The sequence below is a fragment of the Acomys russatus genome, chromosome 31, assembly GCF_903995435.1.
Source record: "Acomys russatus chromosome 31, mAcoRus1.1, whole genome shotgun sequence".
Lineage (NCBI taxonomy): Eukaryota > Metazoa > Chordata > Mammalia > Rodentia > Muridae > Acomys > Acomys russatus.
This window is the reverse complement of record NC_067167.1, coordinates 39,780,695-39,799,905: the sequence shown is the minus strand read 5'-3', so window position 1 is coordinate 39,799,905 and position 19,211 is coordinate 39,780,695. Positions and strand designations below refer to the sequence as shown.

Below are 19,211 nucleotides of genomic sequence, written 5' to 3'. Positions count from 1 at the left end.
TCCTTCCCCTAGTACCAGCTGGACTCTTCTCATGGAAATGCTGAGACTGAACAGGGTCTTAAATTATTCATAGGACAGACGCAGACAGGACATTCCAGGAAAGGAGTGGTCGCTACTACTGATAAACACAATTAAGAGAATCAGTGATGAGAAGAGACACATGAGGTGTTCTGAGGGACAGCAAACTGACTGCAAGCTGAGAACACAGTTTGCATGAAGAGGAACCGTGACACAGAGGGAAAGCCAGGCACCAATAACTAACAAGAAAAGCTCCAAGCTGACATCTCCAAGGCCCCAAACTAGCTTCCAAGAGAGAAACTTGGTGCTTCTGTCTCTGGTTTCTCGTATTTAGGACACTGGATGAACACCTAGCTTGCTTACATTAGAACATATGAGATAATGAATAAGATTAAGGGAAATTAAGCACTCAGTAAGCTGCAGCATAATACTGGGCAGCCGCTTACCTCTGTGGACATGAACTGTTCATTGCTCATGATGAATTCCTTAGGGATAAGAAGGAACCAGTGGCCACAGTAACTCTGTGTGTTCCTAAGTCTAAAACGTACACATGGGCCATTAGAAACAAAGACATTATCAACAGCATTTTCTTTGAAATTATAAAAAGCCTAGTTATGAAGAGTGGAATTACTCCAAGGAACTGAGTCTAAGAAGGTCAACTTCTCCTGTCTCAGTAGCCTCTCTTCTCTCTATCTAGGGTAGGTGGGTTAGAAAGGAGGTGTAAGCATTAAAGAACCCCAAATAAAATAGCTTTGAGGAAGTTCAAAGTCTACATGCCATATCAAGGGAAAACTACAAATAAGCCACACAACCACATACATGTTAGTAAACTGGACCAGCATAGCTGACCTAGACGTATCAACTGTAGCTGGGCAATGGGTGATCATTTACTCTCTGCATTTTGGACAGTTGTAAATTGCTGTAGTAGCCCCCATCTACTGGTGGGGAAATTGGCTCTTTGGTGAGGGATAAGAGCTATCTGTATTTGTGGGTATGTGGATAAGTATTTAGAAGACAAGTGCTTTTTGCAAGGCTGGGAATATGGCTCAGCATCTCAGAGCACTAGCCCAGCATACACAATAGTTTACAACCATGTATAATGCCAGTTTCAGGACATCCGATGCCCTCTTTTGACATCCATGGGCACCAGGCATGTACCTGGTGCACACAAATACATACAGGCAAAAAAAAAAAAAAAAAAAAAAAATGCCGCATAAACTAAAATAAAACTAATTTAAATTTTTAAATACTTTTTATGAACACATGCTTGAAAATCAATACAATTTAATAACAGTTTTAATAACAAAAAATTAAAGCTATACTCTAAAAAGCCATGTAAAAAATTTAGATTTTTCAATTACATGCCCAAAACTTATATAAATTATGAGTTATCTTGTTGCAGCCAGACGGCCAGCTCTGTGAAGCAAAGAGGTTTTGCATTTAGTCAGAAACTAAAAGGGATCATCACTAAACAAAGACTTATTAAGGGTTACTATGCTTTTGGATTAAATTACCATGTATCGGACAGTCCTTACCTACCCACAACACACACCAGGAGACTGCCAACCACATCAGGAATTAGTTTCTGTTACCTGCTATGATTCAGATAAGTGTCTCCCAAAGCCCCTCCCATCCAGTAGAGCTGAGAGATGGGGGAGCCATGAAGAAGCCAGGTCTACTGGATGGTAGACAGTTAGGCTACTGGGCACATACTCTCAAAAAATAGGAACCTCCTCCCCGTCTTCCCTCTTTACTCCTGAGATGCTATGCAATGAACAGACCTCTATCTTGGTCCCTACCATGGTGCACACAACCACAGGCCCAAAGCAACAAAGCCCAGTGACCACACTCCGAAACCTAAGAATCCATGAGCCAGGTTAGATCTTTTCTCCTTTAAGTTGGTGCTCCCTGGTACTTTGTACAGTGGTATAAAGTGGATGATCACAAAGCCCAATACAGTATGTATTCATTTTTGATACTTTCAACAAATTCTCACACCTTATGGATTCTATTGTAGATAGAGTTAGGAATTCATCCCATCCCTATTGTCTGTAAGCTAGCCCAACTACACCTCCCTCTCACAGGACCCACTCCGTCATCCTAGGACATGCTTCCAATGTTATGCTTGCCTATCCATTATCTATAAGGCAGCCATAAGACAGAGGGCACACATGACTCTTATTTTCCCAGGAACCTGAATATTTTGATCTGAACTCAGAAGAAAGCCCTTCGTTGTCTGCCTGCGCTACCACTACTCTGCTGTTAGTCCTCCTTCCTCACCTACAGAGTCACCTCAGCCGTACAAGAAATAGCAAACCACCCCACCCACCAATAACAATGGCTTCTGAGTGGAAGTAAAGTCTCAGACTTAATGTTTACTAAGTGAGGCCTCTCAGCCAGATCTGATTACCTCTCATCCACATCCCAACGACAGAATGCTATAGGCTTTGTAGTTTGTAGTTGCTATTATTCATAATAATTAATCTATTTTATTTTAAAATAAAATTGTATAAAATTGAATTCCATAAGTAATTTACAGATCATTCTCAAAACTTCTGGTCCCCAAAGTACACTAGAGGAGGAAACCACTCACTTTTATTCTTCGTAGAGAGAAGGAGGAGCATCTCTGGTCCTGGTCTAGGCCCAGATTTCCACGTTCTTCAATAGGATACATTATGGATAATTATAGCCAAGGCAGAGGCAATGTGAGAAAAGGTGTATAATTGTTAGAGGCCAAAATGATGACATTTCTTCATGAATTTAATTAGTACTTACCCAGAACTTATCACAAGAAATAAAACACTTCAAGGAGTTAATGTCCTTTGGCAAGGGCCAGCTCCAGAAAGTTCTCTGTTTGCTGTCATGAGTCATTCCTCAGACCTGCCATTAAAAAAACCATTTTTCCTCATAAGAATGGGTGGGACCCTGGCCTGCCTGCTGCAGCATACTTCTTCCCCACCCACTTGCTTCCAAGGGGGAAAATGATAAGAAAAGAAAGAAGAAACTACCTCCTTTCATAGTTAGGGCAAAATTTTTCTTGGTGTGATTTAACCCATCCCAGGAAATTGGGAATTGGGTACGAGGTGTACCCAGCAATTTCTAATTTGTGCCACCCTGACCCTTTTTCTGTTTCTTCTCAATGAACAAATTCCCACCAGCAGAGAACTGTACTGTCTGAACACTCCCTTGATATGATTTCTACTGGCCATGGTGCAGCCTTGCTTGCTTGTTTGCACTTGTCTCAGGGACTTAGGTAGAGGAAATTGGACACAATAATTAATTCATATTTAATACCCAGAGGTGCGTCAAGAAACCTGAACTTGGATCTCAAGTTGCAAAAGATACAATTCAGAGAAAACATGATATCCTTTCTCTTCTGGCATTTTAATGATAGGATTACAAAACTAAATGGAAGAATACTCGCTGCTCTGTTGCATTCACTTCAAACACCTTCTGGCACAAGAAGCAGCAACACTGTAGGTAAAAAGATATTACTGATGCACTTCTGGGACTGGCAATAATACCAGCCCAGGGCTGGAGAGGTGGCTCAGCAGTTAAGAGCACTGGCTGCTCTTCCAAAGGTCCTGAGTTCAATTCCCAGCACCCACATGGTGGCTCACAACCATCTATAATGAGATCTGGTGCCCTCTCCTGGCCTGCACATAGAGTGTTTATATACATAATAAAGAAATAAATCTTTTTTTAAAAATACCAGCCCAAAAGCATTGTGAACATTCAAAATGGCCTTCCTAGAGGAAAAAAAAAAAAAAGGCTCAAACTTTTATCAGTACATTTCCATGTAGCTTGGTATGCCTGTGGGACTCCTAACAGTGGGAGTGAGGGCTGCCTCTAACTCCTTTGCCTTTTCCTCCCGCTGGTTGCTCCCTCTTATTGTAACTTAATGCTGTTTGCTGAGATCTCTGGGAGGCCTGCTCTGAAATGGAAGAGTTGTGCTTTTGGAGCATACAGTCACTCACATGTGGATGACCACTTCATGAACTTCAGGTGACATTTATTAAATCTTTGTATGGAAAAGGCTTCCAACTACAAGGTTGATAGCATCTTTTTAAAAATTATAACGTCAATGTAGTATTTAAATTTGGGGGGAAAAAAGGGAGTTTTCTGTAAAGAGTCTCTCGTTCCTTATCCCTTACATCCCGTTACTGCCCTGATGAGCACTCCCGTGGCTTGTGTGCTTATGTTGCTTCTTCTATGAAATGACCTGTAGCCACACAAGGTGCACTATGTGCTCTCCTTGTTGAAGCTCCTCCCTTGTTCTCTCCTCCCCTTTCTTCACCTGTGACCCATTTTCACGTCTGCCTGCTACTACATAAAGTGCTGTTGCTATAGCTTAACCATTGGCTACAGTAACACAGACGCTGTTTCTGTTGTTATAAACATTTTTGTAATGATTGCCTTTGCATAGAAGGACTATTTATAAGTCTTCTCTCATCATTTCTCTCCTATTTGTATCTCTTATCTTATAAGCTATATTTTTCTTCTTCCATATTATTTTTCATCTTGGTATGTCTGAACTCACTTTGTCTCACTTTATCACTCTGTCTCTGATTTGCTATATGTTTTAAGTTCACACACACACACACACACACACACACACACACACAAACAGAATTTTATGTTTTTACTGTATCTACGTTTGTATGTTTGCTCCATATTAACTTATATATCTAACCTTAAAAAACTTTCCCATAAAATTAATAAAAATACAATCCTCTTTCTTCTATATTTTCTTTTTTAAATTTATAAGTTGTCTAAAATTATTATTCATAGCAATGTATGTATCCAACTGTTATCCTCTTTGCTGATAAATAATCTTGCTGTTTTGCTGAACATCTGTAACATTACATAATATAGATATAATTGTGTAGAGACAATTGTAGGACAACAAATCATCTTACTAAGCTACCTTTTAGCTATAAAGACTTAATAATTAAAATTATTATAGCTTTGTATAACTGTAGTATAGAGGCACAATCCACATGTCTTCATAATTTACATTTATTAGAATGCCTCTTGTATTTTACCACACAAACCTCATTACATATTCTTAATTTTTTCAGTATAATTATCTTGCCATTTTTCCTATAGACAGTCTTTTATTTTCCCCGAAACTCAGTAACACACATAAAACTCACCTAAGATAAGGTATTAGTTATAAAGGATAATGAATAAGTCACAAATAGAATAAAGTTACTAGAATTTCACAATTGCCATGTGCAGCCTATTCTGAAATAAAGAACCACAACAAAATGAGTTATACCTGGCCTGCTGCATGAAAACAGTTTCTTAATTATCATATGACTTGTTTGGTTGTCATAGCACAATGACTGAACACTTTATATACTCCCTGTCTACCTGTGTGTAGGGTGTTTCTGACATGTAGGCATTTTATTGTGTCTTGGTTCCACATTAGGAAAGCTGCCTAAGTGCTGTGGGTTGACACAACAAATAGAATGCTTGACATTCTTGAACAAGGAAGAGAGCCTGGCTCCAACCTGCCATCCCAGTACCCATAAGGGGGCTTCATCCAGCCTGGCGCAGTGTAGAACACTGTCTCCAAAAAAAAAGAAGGCAAAAGCATAACAAAACCAATAAGATTAAAAAAAAATAAGGAGGAAAATGGTAGAAAATAGGATCTTAGGCAACATTTATAGCCATTAAGTCTATAAACGAAAACAAATCACCAAAGTAAAGAAGTCTGATTTTTTTTTTTTTTAACTACCTTATGGAACTGTAATTGCCCTGGCATTTTTATCCATTGTTTTAAAGTTTTATTCTTACTTTTAATTTTTCTTAGTTGGATTATTGAGAAAAAAATCGTGAGTGCGTAAAAACCACCAAACATAAACAAAATTCCCCATTTATACAAAAACATTTCTTACATAATCACAATACAACCACACAAACTGGCAAATGAAAATTCATGCCTATAGGCTTAGGACTTTTACAAACCTACTTTATTTGGGGTTCTTTAATGCCTATACCTCCCTTCCTACCCACCTACCCTAGAAGGAGAGAAGAGAAGTTAATGGGGACAAGAAAGGCAGACCTTTTTAGGCACGGTTCCTTGGAGCGATTCCATTCTTCCTTGTCAGGATGCTAGCAGACCTGTTAAACAGCAAACCAGCAATGCAGCAAAGGTGACTGCAACTGCAGCAGCTGGAATCTGGAGCCTCGAAACCTCTGAAGTGTTTCTTTCCAGGAGCGTCTCGAAGCAAGAGTGATGAACAGCCAAATGATGCAAAACCAAAAAGGCCAAGCCTCTGACCTTGGGCATATATAAATGATCTCCTCTGACCTTGGGCATATATAAATGATCTCCTCTGACCTTGGGCATATATAAATGATCTCCTCTCCGACTCCATACTAGGAATGTTTGTCAGTGGGCAGAGACCATGGCCCCGCAAGAGGCAGTTCCTCTTCCAGTGGACAAACACCACACACCCTCACATCAATCTGTTTCACATCCCACTCTTGGAATCAAAACAAAAACAGACATCCACTACACATGTCCTACTGCCAATAATCATGAACTGCCAATAATCATGGGGACACATGTCCCCATGGCCTTAAAATATTCTTTATAGAAAAAGGGATCTAGCCAGGAGTCATGTGTCACATTTTGTTATCACAGGTCCTCGGTTTGGTTCTGGCCTCTCCCCACTGTCTCTATAACCTCGACCCTTTTAAAGAATTTTCTTCAATTTGGGTTTGTTTATTTTCTAAATTTTGTTACACTTATTTATTTTTTGCGAATGTGTGTGTGTACATGTGAGTGTGTGCATGTGAGTGTGTGAGTGTGTGTGTGTGTGTGTGTGTGTGTGTGTGTGTGTGTCTTACACAACAGCTTGCATTTGGAGGTCAGAGGACAACTTACAGGATTCAGTCCTTTGGAATCCAGGGATTAAATTTGGGTTCTCAGATTTAGCAGCAAATGACTCTACCCATGGAGCTACCTTCAGGCCTTGGATTCATCTATTTTCTCATAATTGAATTTAGGATTTAAATTTACAATAGGAATGCCACAAACGTATTATATGTTATCATGGCATTTTTTTCTCACAAAGAAAAATAAGCAGTTGTCCTATTGGTTTCATTCTCAGAATTATAAAATATAAAAAATTAATAATCTTGGTCTCTACAACTAGTCAAAACAACCAATATTTCTTAATTTTGCTTTTGGTTGGCAGTAACTATTGCTGTTTAACAAACGATTTCAAAACACTAGACCAAGAACAATTTTCTAGAGCAGGACTCTCTAGGTTGGCAGTGCAGGCTGGGGCCGGCTGGGCAAGTCTTCTGGGATGGGTGGTGGCTGGTGTCAGCTGGGCTGCTCAGGCCTGTGGTCGGCTGTGGGGCCAGCAGGGATGAGTCATGTCTTCACAAACACCAGAGTCTTGAGGCGGAGGCTCAAAATGAAGACATCATCACTTCTGCTATATTCTATTGGCTGGAAGTCAAAAGGTCAGGCGGGTTCAAACTTTGTATAACTGACAGTTTCCACAGGAGAAAGGCAAGTGCTTGTGATTAAGTCATTAATTCAAAGAAATGGCTGTTCTGTACACTGCCGCTGAGCAAGAAACCAGCCCCGCCTTAGCAGCTCAAAAGAGCAGATTTCTCTCATGATTGTTTTCATATCATGAGTTGTGATGCAGAAATTAAACCCATACTTTATAATTTTATAACTACTCTACAAAATAAATGAGGTTATCGGGTAACAAATAGAAAAACAACTTAGATGTATGCACCATTATAACATTAATTTCAGATAGCATATAAAATTAAACACTTAAAAAAGAAAACCTAGAATATGGAATTGGATTTATCCCACTTATCAATGAGGAAAGTTTCTGAGCTTTCCATAAGTAGTTTTCCAGTATAAAATGACTCTTGGGGAAAAAAATTCAGCAGTCCTACCTTCCCATGTGTTTTAAAATGTTTGCATCAATTCTTTGAGAATTTTATTAAATGCATTTTGAACACATTCACCCATCTCACCTCCTGTTCTTATCACACTCTCAACTTCCCATTCCTTCCTTCATAGCTGTGATGTTTCTTCCTCCTCTCCTTTTCCTCTTCCTCTTCTTGTCCCATCAAGCCCAGTTTCCACTGCCTAGCTAGTGTTGGGACTGGGGCCTGCCTTTCCTATGGCTCACCTACCGGAGGTCATATCAGTAAAATAAACAAGCAAGCAAACAAACAAACAAACGTCCAATTCTCCTTTCTCCCAACAAATATCAAGTGCTAACAGCTCCTTGCTTAGTGATGGAATTATATGCCACCCAGCACCTTCCCCCTACCCTCCTACCCCTGCACAGCCCCTCACCCCTGCCCCACCCACTGGGATTTTTATCTGGCTAGAGCTTGCAAGGCTCTTTATAAGTGTATCTACCCTGTTGTGTCTGGAAAAGTTTCCTAAAGGTTAACCACCACCTCTGACTTATAATCTGAGCTCTGGGGTGAGGTCTATGGCGAGAATGCCTGAGTTAGTTCTGAGCATTCCCCAGGCTTGGTCACTGCACACTGACCTTGAGAGCCTCAGAGTTAACTGCCACCTACTGCCAGGAGAAGCTTCTGAGGGCTGAGCGATGACCTCACCTATGGGTATAGTTAGCAGGAAGGCACTTCCAATGTGTTATTTGAAGTTTTTTTCTTTTATTTTTGATATTACAATTGCATCATGTCTCTCTTCCTTATCCTCCTTCCAAATCTTGCCTTATATGCCTCCTTGCTCTCTTTCAAATTTATGCTATGAATTCATTCATAGCTTTTTCTGCATTAATTGTTGTTATTATATGCATATATATTGCATATATATTCCTAAAGATTATCCGCAAATCTGTATCATGTATGTTTTCAGGGCTAACCAATGTATGAGTCTGGTTTTTTAATATTAATAGGCGAAAGGCTATGGAATATTTTCCCAGACAATTTAAGACCCAAGCCTAGTGTCTTTCCCTGAGGAGTTTATTATTAGTGTGTCACTTTGCTTCTTTGATTCTGTTTTGTTTTGTATTTTTTTATAATCTGTAAACAGAGCAGGCTTTGGTACTTGTGGCTTTCAAGGTTCGCGGCTACATTTACACTGGAATCCTCCTGAAGGGCTGTGATATGAACTAAGCCATTGTCTAGAGCCAAGAAGGTCATGCCAAACCCAAGGCTTCTCTTCCAGGTTGTCTTACTAGCAGCTGTGTACAGCTACCTGAATTCTTCCAAGAAGTTCTCCAGGTCTTTCATTGCATAACTTTCAACTTTTCTTTTTATCAAATGAACAGTTTGGATTTTATTCGTCAGTTTTCAGTTAGGTGATAATCTCTGTTCAAGTACATATGATTTAGAATTAAGGAGTTTGTTATTGATCTAATCGAGATTCATTTTTGATTTACAAACCAAACACTATGTCCAGGGGTCACATGAAGGCACAGTAGGACTCCTGGTGGTCCAGAGGTAAGAAACAATACAATCCCAGAGAACATAGCTCCATAAATGTTCAGGAACCTTGGCATTTAATAAAAGTTACTCAACTGTGCCAAGGTCCACTAAGGCCTTAGCCATGGTTGCACAATCACACACATTGCATAATCAGTAACATAACATTATCGCAGTTGCCACATAACTAGCTCCCTCCACCTCAGGAACCCTGGGCTGCTAATCCACAGCTGGAAATGATGGCAAGCTATGGTAAAGGTCAGGTGCTGGGGACTGTTCTCCAATACGAGGCAAGACAATGCTGACTAACTTATGTATACGGATCTAGAGTATTACTTATAAAAATGAAATAAGGATGAGGAAAGTATATCCCATGGTCGGTATACAAATACTCCTGCGATGCTTAGGCATCTGGGCTGTATTATTAGAGCCAGACTCCACACTTCTGTGTTAATTGCCACTTGTTCATAGATTATTTGTTAAGTATCTACAAATCATTCTTTCCAGGAAGAGTTTGCCAGTATTCTTTGCAGTGGTCATTGGCTTTGCTTTCTAGAAACATTATTTAAGATACGCAGGTGGGTTGATGGTGCACATCTGCAATCCCCGTACTTGAGAAATGGAGAAAGAGGATCAGTAACTGAAGGTCATCTTCTGCTACATAGCGAGCTCTAGGCCAGCATGGCTATATGAGACCCCGTGTTTAAAAAACAAAACAAAACAGCTTGATCCTGCTTACACATCTGCAACAGCCCAGTCTGCTCAGCACACCGACATCAACCCACCAGTTGAAATCCCAACCTGTAGATCTTGCCTGAGTCACTTATTCTATGCACCAGTCCAGTTTGACGAGTTCCCTGGACCTTAAGCTGCCTGCATTGTATCCAACCTGTAGACCTAGCCCAGGAAACACATCAATGTGCCAATCCAACCTGGTGAGTTGTGGAACCTCTCCTGCCTGCCCTATTCCCAGTCCTCAAGGCCTTCCTGGCCTAGCCTGGTGAATGTTAGAAACTCTAGCCCACCCACACCATCCTCCCACTCTCAACATAGCTTGATTGGCAAAGCTTGCACCAAACCCAAGTAGGTTCAGCTATTTATCCCATTCATACACTTTGTTGTATACCACTGAATTGAGTTGCTCTTGTTCTCTGTCTGAAGGATTTACCAACTCCTATCTGATCTCAAACCAACAAAGCTTGGACAGCAATAAGAACCCTAAGCCTAAGCCTAACCCTAAGCCTAAGCCTAACCCTAAACCCTCCCTCCCCTCCCTCTCTCTGCTGCTTAGATAACAGTAAAAGTTAGCTGAGAGGAGAGTGAAGATGGGAAAGATGGAAGCGCCGATCCTGCACAGTATGGCATCAGCAGAACACCAGTGATTATAGAACAACCAACATACTGACAGACTGTGGCTGTGGACCCCAAATCTCCAGCATCTGTGTTTCCCAGGTAAGAGGAAAGCTCACGGTGAGGGAAACAGTGGGTCCAACCTCAGAACACCTGGCTAATCCTGGGAAAAGTCCCAGGTTCCACTGGAGCCCCATCGCAACCTCAGGCCATCTGCACCCACATATTCCCACTGTGAACATTTCTGGATTCCAAGGAGCAAGACTCAAACCTTGGGCCCACCGATCCCTGGGATCCACACAACAGCCCCAGCCCCTGCTACAAAGTGCAACCTGCCTCACCAAGGAAAACAATCAGACCTCTGAGCTCACAGGTTCTCCAAAATGGCTATGCCCATTGAATACAGTGTCTGAGCACAGTGTCCGGACACCTGAAGCTCATTAATCTCAAAACTAGAAAGCTGGTAGTGCTGCAGCTGGGCCTCTGGGCCTTCCCCTGGTAAGAAGAGGGCCCCCAGACTCCTGGGGAGCCCAGTCTGTCATAAGGATCATACATTAAAGGAGAGGTTAAGGCAATTCCCTGAGAGCCACCTGCCAGTCAGAGACCAGACCCTGCAATCTGAATAGGGCTCCTGCAGCAACATTCAGCTTCCTGCCCAGGGCTTTGCCTGCATTCCTGGGAACTCCAGTGGGCACCAGGAACCATCATCCAGAGCCAGAGACAACCAGATAGCTAAAAGTCATTGTAAAAACACACACTCACACACACACACACACACACACACACACACACACACACACACAAAACTATAGCAATATGGGATCACCAGAAATTGGTTTTCCACCAGCAAGCAGCCATGGATACCATAGCACAACTGAAACAGAAGAGAAGGAAGTAAAGATGTGCCCCTGAAAATGACAACGGCCTTTAAAGAGGACGCTCTTAAAGAAATGCAAAACAATACAGTCAAATTGATAAAGGCTTTAAAAGAGGAAATTATTAAATCACTCAAAGAAATATACAAAAATACAAACAAACAGGTGAAGGAAATCAGTAAAACAGTTCAAGATCTGAAGAAGAAAATGGAAACCATAAAGCACAGAGTGAGGAAACCCTGGACAGGGAGAACTTAGGGAAGAAAACAGGAACCACAGAGGTAAACATCACAAACAGAATGATGTAGGAAACCTGGCAGGATACTGATTAGGGAGAACATTCCCTTTAGGTGTACATTAGAAACGTTTGGGAGAACGAACAGAGACAGACGTTTTGTAGTAAAGAAGAGAAGAGCTTGAACATAGGGAAGTTACTTCCATTTTACCTTAGGTGCATATTTGAAACTTTTGGGGAGAGCAAAGGAGAAAAAAAGGATTGAAAATAAGGACCCTCCTTCCATTTTCACCTTTGGAAAGGCTTGAACATGAGGAACTTCCTTCCATTTTATCAGATTACTGTCAGTAATTAAAAGGTCTCATTTTGGATCTGTCCAGGTTTGGTTGTAGAAGCATGTAAGCGTAGCAGCTCTTAATGTGGCTGTAGGGATCTGGAATTTTCCAGAAGGCATCCCAGAGGCGCCTGGAGAAGCAGCAACTGGACTACTTCTCATGGGGAGAGAGTAGAAGTCAGTGACCTGTCAGGGCATCCCCTGAGCAAGGCATAACTTGACAAGATTGGTACGACTCACGCAGCAGCTCATCGGGCTGGTCGGAGGCCAAGCGAATGGCCCTAGAGGAGACATGGTACCGAGCCCTAGGGTTTCAAACATGAACAATAGGGAGGGAGACAGAGCCATGCTGACCGAGGGACATCTCACCCAAGGGAGAAGGTCCTAGATGAAGGGTTTGGAAGGAGGTTGGCAAGACCGGCAGCTTTTATGTCAACCAGAAGAGGAGACTCAGCAATCAGTCAGTGTTGGGTGTAAGAATGTAGCAGTAGGGTAATTAGGGGAGTCCCGAAACCAGGGAAAGGGGGAAGAATCCCACCCTCAGAGACAACTTAGGTTGCTGATTGGCAGTATTTATCTGGATTCCATTTGGCCTGAGATGGATTTCTTGTAGCTTACAAGAATTCTTTTTCTTTTCAACAAGAATTCTTTTAAGTTTACAAAAGGAGATAAATTTTAGACATGTTAGCATCATCATTGTTTGTAATCTGCAGTGAAACATGCATTGTAGGAAAAGCCAGTAGATATATAGCATATCATAGGCTTGGGGAAAAAATGTGTTAAAAGCATGACTACTCTTTGAGGTGAGCTTAGGAAAGGCGGAAGCCTTATGGAACTTTCTGACATGTGTGGAACATGAGACAGAAGCCTCCTGTAGAGCAGAAGTGCAGAGGCTCACTAGATCTTGATTTTCAGCATCAATGCACATCATGAAAGAGTGGTTTCTTCCCTATGTTCAGAAGACTGGATATATAATTCTAGCACAATGAGAGACATTTCAAGAAAAAGACAAACCAAAAGAAATTTAAAATCTTGAGGATCATATATGGTAGAATGCTTTACCGTCGTTAGACTAATAAATCAGAGCTCCTGTGATTAGTGTCAACACTCTGAACAGGTAATATAACAATAGCACAGCAACAGGACAGCAGCGGGAAGAAATAAAACATCCTTTTGGACATGTTGACCTTCATAACTTGCATTTACCAACCTTAAAACACCTTCTTAGACCTTCTAACATGCATAAAACACCTTCTTGGAAGCTTTTAGGCACAGGTGAAATTGCTGTGAGCATTCACTGTCCTTTAGCTAAAAGTGGTAAAAGGAAGCCGGCTAACAAAGTAGACCGTATCTACTGTATGTAATTGTAGGAATGAGACTTAAGGCCTGGTTTTCTGTGGATGAAGGGGACTGGGAAGGCATCTGGAGCCTGTTTATATTTAACATGAGGTCTGTGAGGCAAACCTGCTTGTCCTTTTAAATAAGAGATGTAGTGTCTAGTAGATTTAACTAGCTAAGGTTGACCAATGCACTAACAGGGCAGGACTCTGGGCTCAGGAGCTAATTGTCTGTTCTCTAGCTGTCAAGGTAACATCTTGGCCATTAGTGTGATCAGAGACCTGAGGAGGATAAACTGTACCTAAGTGAATCTATGTATTAACAAAATTGACAAGGATGATTGGTTAGTTATATCCTAGTAAACAGACAAGTGTCCCAGTTGTCTCCTGTGGCAGCATGACACCATGGGCAGAGACAGTCTGGCGAACACGGGAGAGACTGACCTCGCCTCGTATTCAGCAACATGAGACAATAACTCTCTGGGCATCCAGTTTGTTCACAGCTTAGGCCTGGCCCTAGCAGAGGAAAACATTGGGACCTGTTTTCCCAGTGGTCAGCATGCCCTGTGTGATGTATTTACTTAACAAAGCTCTACTCTCCACCCATCAAAGGATTAAGAATGCTATCAGATACCATCTGCTGCTCATCTGCCTGCATGTGACTTGCTTCTCTGATGTACCCACCAATGCATTTTACAATTGCCTTGATCATGATTTTCTTTGTCCTACTACAAACAACTTCTTGGGATGGCTTCCATGGAAGAATGTAGAGCCATGGTAATCAAGATCAATGTTCCTGAGCCATGGTCACTCACAATTTTTGCTCCAGAATAACTTATCTCTTATTTAAAAAAAAGAAAAAAGAAAAATGGGGCCACCCATTTATGTAACTGTATTTAATCTTAATTGCATCTTTAAAAGCCCTATGTCCAAATACCCCCACTTCCTAAGGTACTAGGTGTTAGCATTCTGCCTTAATCTGCCTAACAACTCATGACATCATTACCTACCTGGCACCGGGCATGGCCCTACCCAGGATTATAACAGGATAAACCCACCTTATCTCTTTCTCGGTCCTCTTGTTTCTCTCTTCCTCTCTTCCACTTTTCCTCTGTCTCTGTCTCTCTCGGGGCGCCCCCGCCCCCCGATTCCTTCTCTCCCAATGCTCATGTAACAAACCTCTCATATCACATCTGTTGTATGGTGCATATTTCATATTTCATACATTTCATTGGTATTTAAAATTGGTGTCCCATACGCAGAGTGTAGCGACCAGTCGCCTGGTCCAGAGGCAGGAAGCTGGTCACTGAGCAGAGGACTTCCCTGTGGGCAGGCAGGACGCAGGGATTAGGGATGGGCGCGTGCACCTCTGGCTGACCTGCTGTGGGAAACGGATGCCTTCTAGAGAATTTCAAATCCCTGCGCCCACATTAAGGGCTGCTAAGCTTACACACCTCTGCAAAGAAACCCTGGACAGATCCAAAATGAGATTTTCTTAACTACCACCAGCATTTGGGTAAAATGAAAGAAAGTGCCCCATGTTCAAGCCTCTTCTAAGGTAAAAATGAAAGGAGGCTCCTGATTTTTTTATTTAATTAATTTATCCAGATTACATCTCAATTGTCATCCCATCCCTTGTATGGGGCTCCTTATTTTTAAGCATTGCCTCTTTGCTTATCTAATTTTCAAGGATTTTCTCTTCTTTGCTCTCCCAAAAGTTTCAAATGTACATGTAAAGGGAGTTTATCCCTAACCTACTAACTTTGTCTTCTGCCCACATTTATGTTCCAGCATCCTGTCAGACTCCCTACATGCAGGACAGTACCAAAGCAGCTACCCACAGGTGCCCCAGCCCAGCCTCCCAGGTCAAGTCAGCTGGACCTGCACTGTTCATCACAGCTGGACCTGCATTGCCCCTCCCAGGCGCAGATGTTCTCAGACCCTGAACAGCAAGCATAGCAGTCTGTTCTTCCTGGACCTGGCCAACATTTCAGCCTTTTACCTGTTGCCACCCTAGTGTTAGCAGGAAGAAATCAAAGATGACTGATACCTTATTCATTTACAAAAGTCTGAGATGGTGTGCTCCAGACCCGGGACAAACAGCTCCAGATTCTCCCAGCACTCCTCAGTCCCTATCTATTTCAGGATATGGCTGACACACCCTGCCCTCTTCCCTGAATTTTCCAAGGCAGAGTTTTTCCTTCCCCTTCATCATGTAGCCCAAACATTATTTTGTTCTCTTGTCTGTATGTTTGTCCGTCTCTCTCTCTCTCTCTCTCTCTCTCTCTCTCTCTCTCTCTCTCTTTCTCTTTCTCTCTCTCTCTCTCTCTCCCTCTTTCTCTCTCTCCCTTTACATGGCAGACAATGGCTGCTTCCAGTGAACCTACATTTATATTACATGAAAAACAATCCAATGGCCTCATTATTTAATTACAGGGAAAGGGAGGGGTGCTAGCATTCTGCCTCAATCTGCTTAGCAACCTATGATGTCACTACCTAGCTGCCACTGGGTGTGCCCCTGCCCAGGAGTATATAAAGAGACAAACCTTATCTTTCCTTCTCTCTCTATCTCCTCTTTCCCTCTCTCCTCTCTCTCCTCTCTCTCTCTCTCTCTCTCTCTCTCTCTCTCTCTCTCTCTCTCTCTCTCTCTCCTCATCCTCTCTTGATGTCTCTATCTCTCTGTCTCTCCCTGGGGCGCTTCTCTCTTTTTTCTCCCCCGCCCATGCTCATATAATAAACTTTTCTATATCCTATCTGTTGCCTGGCATCTTATTTTTTAATCATTACACTAGAGGCTAGGGTTTCAATTCATGAATTTGTAGAAAAGGATATAAATCACCCACATAATACCATATAACTTTTAATATGAAAGGAAGAAAGGAAACTGAATAAGGAAGGCCGCTAAAACCAAAACCAAAAACACCAGCCGACAATCATACTGTCAAAGGAGTATTTGGATTCTAGAACAAAGGCTCTGTTCTTTTGTATCAGTTTAAGATCCTTGGAATGGAGATTACAGAGTATTTACAGTTCTTTATAATGCCATCATCAAAGGTATTTCTATGAAACCAACAAATGACACAAAAAGGAAGAAATTCTGGGTGACTGTTAGGATTTCAAAATAAAATGCCCCATAGGCTCGTGTTGTGAGCATCTGATCCCCCGGTGGTGGCACCATCTGGGGAAGTTGTAGAAGCACAGGAGGTGTGGCCTACCTGGAGGAAGGAGAAGGGTGGAGGCCGTGACTTGGCGTCATCCCGCACTCCCCGTCTACTTCCTGCCCACCAAGAGGAAGAAGCTTCTCCACACCATACATTCCCAACGGTCACAATGTTCCCCAGTCAAGTGATCGCAGACTGGGAGCTCTGAAACTGTCACCAAAGTAAATCCTTTCTCCCTTTAGTTGTTATCTTAAATATAGTTGCAACTGCCCTGCTGAAGGAATTTGGAAGAATTCAAAGATGCTGGCGAGAGAAACCATGGTATTATCTTTCTCATTTGCGGCTTAATAGAAAGCTAATAAGTCTCTGCCATACAACTGACACAGTTAGACAGCTCTATTTTCTATTGTTTTACTTTTAAAAAAGCAATTATCCTTGGAGCTGATTTTCTCCTAGTAATACTTCAGCAAGACAGACACCAGCAGCTCATACATGTTACTAAATCCTCTGACACCCAATCCTGTTTCTGAAACTGCACACACTGTGAATGCTATCTCAGTTGGGGTTTCTACTGCTGTGAAAGACACTCCATGACCACAGCAACTTTTATAAGTCAAAACATTTCATTAAGGCTGGCTTACAGTTCAGAGGTTTAGCCCACAACGTCATGGCACGAGGCACCATGTTGTGTAGGCAGACATGACGCTGGAGAGGTAGCTGAGTTCTGCATCTGGATCCCCAGGCAGTGGGAAAAGAAAGCAAACCATTAGGCCTGGTTTGAGCTCCTGAAACCGCAAAGTCTACTTCCTCCAGCAAGGCCACACCTCCAATAACACCATTCCCTGTGAGTCTATTCGGCCATTTTTATTTAGACCACCACAAATACCTTGTAAATTTTCCAAAGAAAAGTAAGAGATTTACCAAGTGTTTTGTCACTACATAAAGTGCATTGTTATCCTTCCAGTTGCTAAAAATGTCTTTGTTAACCTCTTTTATTTTTTTGACACAGGGTTTCTCTGTGTAGCCTTGGCTGTCCTGGACTTGCTTTGTAGACCAGGCCAGCATTGAACTCACAGCGATCCACCTGCCTCCACCTTCTGAGTGCTGGAATTAAAGGCATGCACCACTACCACCCAGCTAATTAACGTCTTGCTTGGGCTCTGAGATAGGACAATTTGAGTATCTTTTATCCAAAGTGCTCAGGAATGGAGTACATCAGATTTTAGAGGGTTTTACTGTTGTTCACTTCTTTGTCTTTGGAATATGGAAACACTTGTGTATGTTTCAATTATTAATCACCTTTAATCTAAAATTCTGAAATCTGAAGTATACCAAACCAGGCTTTAAGCTTCAGATTTCAAGATGGATGTTCAACTTACCCCACACATTTCAGCTTAGTGTTAGATCAACAGTTAACCTTCCACTAATATTTCATCTATTAGTTAAATTACACTGCTACAAGACAAGCCCAAAGTCAGTTGACAGCCAACTTCAAACTCACTTTGTACAGCCAATGGCGGTCTGTGTGGTCTTTGCTCAAAGTTGCTCTCTCTGGAAATCCTGGTGGAAATGAGTTCTGTCTGTGCTTAACAACCTAGAACACACATAAGTTCCAGCCTAGATTGTATTACAGAGCAAGGGCCCATCTTGAACTTTTTTTTTTTTTTGAGGCAGAGTCTCTCTACATATCCCTGGCTGTTCTGGAACTCATTACGTAGACCAGGCTGGCCTCAAATTCAGAGTCCTGCTTGCTTCTGCCTTCTAAGTGTTGGGACTAATGGTGTGTACTCCCACACCCAGCTAAAAAAGTTTTTTTTTAAGCCAAAACAAACTACAAGAAAATATAAAGGCACAGTGACATGTGCCCACTATCCCAGTACTCAAGAAGCTGAGGTGGGGATTGTGAATTTGGGGTCAATCTTTGCTACATATTAAGATTCTGTCTCAAAGCCAATTATTTAAATGCAGTATGTAGTATAAAAACTACTTGCCCTACATTTAACTGTGTTAGGTACTTAAAGTCCTCTGGAGATGATTAAATATATGGGAGGGTAGCTTGGCATATGTATATGTGAACACTATGCCACAGTTACATGAGGGACTTGGACATTTGCAGATTTTATGCCATGGTCTTTCTGGAACTAGCTATCAATGAGCATCAAAGGCAACTGTAGTCATTAGCCATATACACCTACTGAGACCAGAATGTGGCTCATCTGGCCAGAGAAACAATTGTGAAATGCATTAAATCTCATATTTAACATGAAAAAGTAAAATGTATTGAATAACTTAATTTCCTGTTGCATGATTGTTTCTTTTTACTTAATTAGGTTAAATTAATTTTGTCTTTTGCTTTTGGACTGTAACTATTGAAATGGTTAGATTTTTGGTGGATGGCCCTAGCCATGAAAGGAAAGAGAAAGTATGCCAAAATATGCAGTGATTCTTCAA

At 41.7% G+C, this 19,211-nt stretch overlaps 1 protein-coding gene across 1 annotated transcript in view; it reads right to left on the bottom strand.

The window, feature by feature from the left end:
- Positions 1–19,211, bottom strand: part of Dnajc5b (DnaJ heat shock protein family (Hsp40) member C5 beta) — a 173,305-nt gene that overhangs the window by 118,143 nt on the left and 35,951 nt on the right. The window contains exon 2 of the mRNA XM_051172972.1: positions 2,794–2,898. The gene's annotated coding sequence lies outside the window, so the exon portion shown is untranslated. The remainder of the gene's footprint in view (positions 1–2,793; positions 2,899–19,211) is intronic.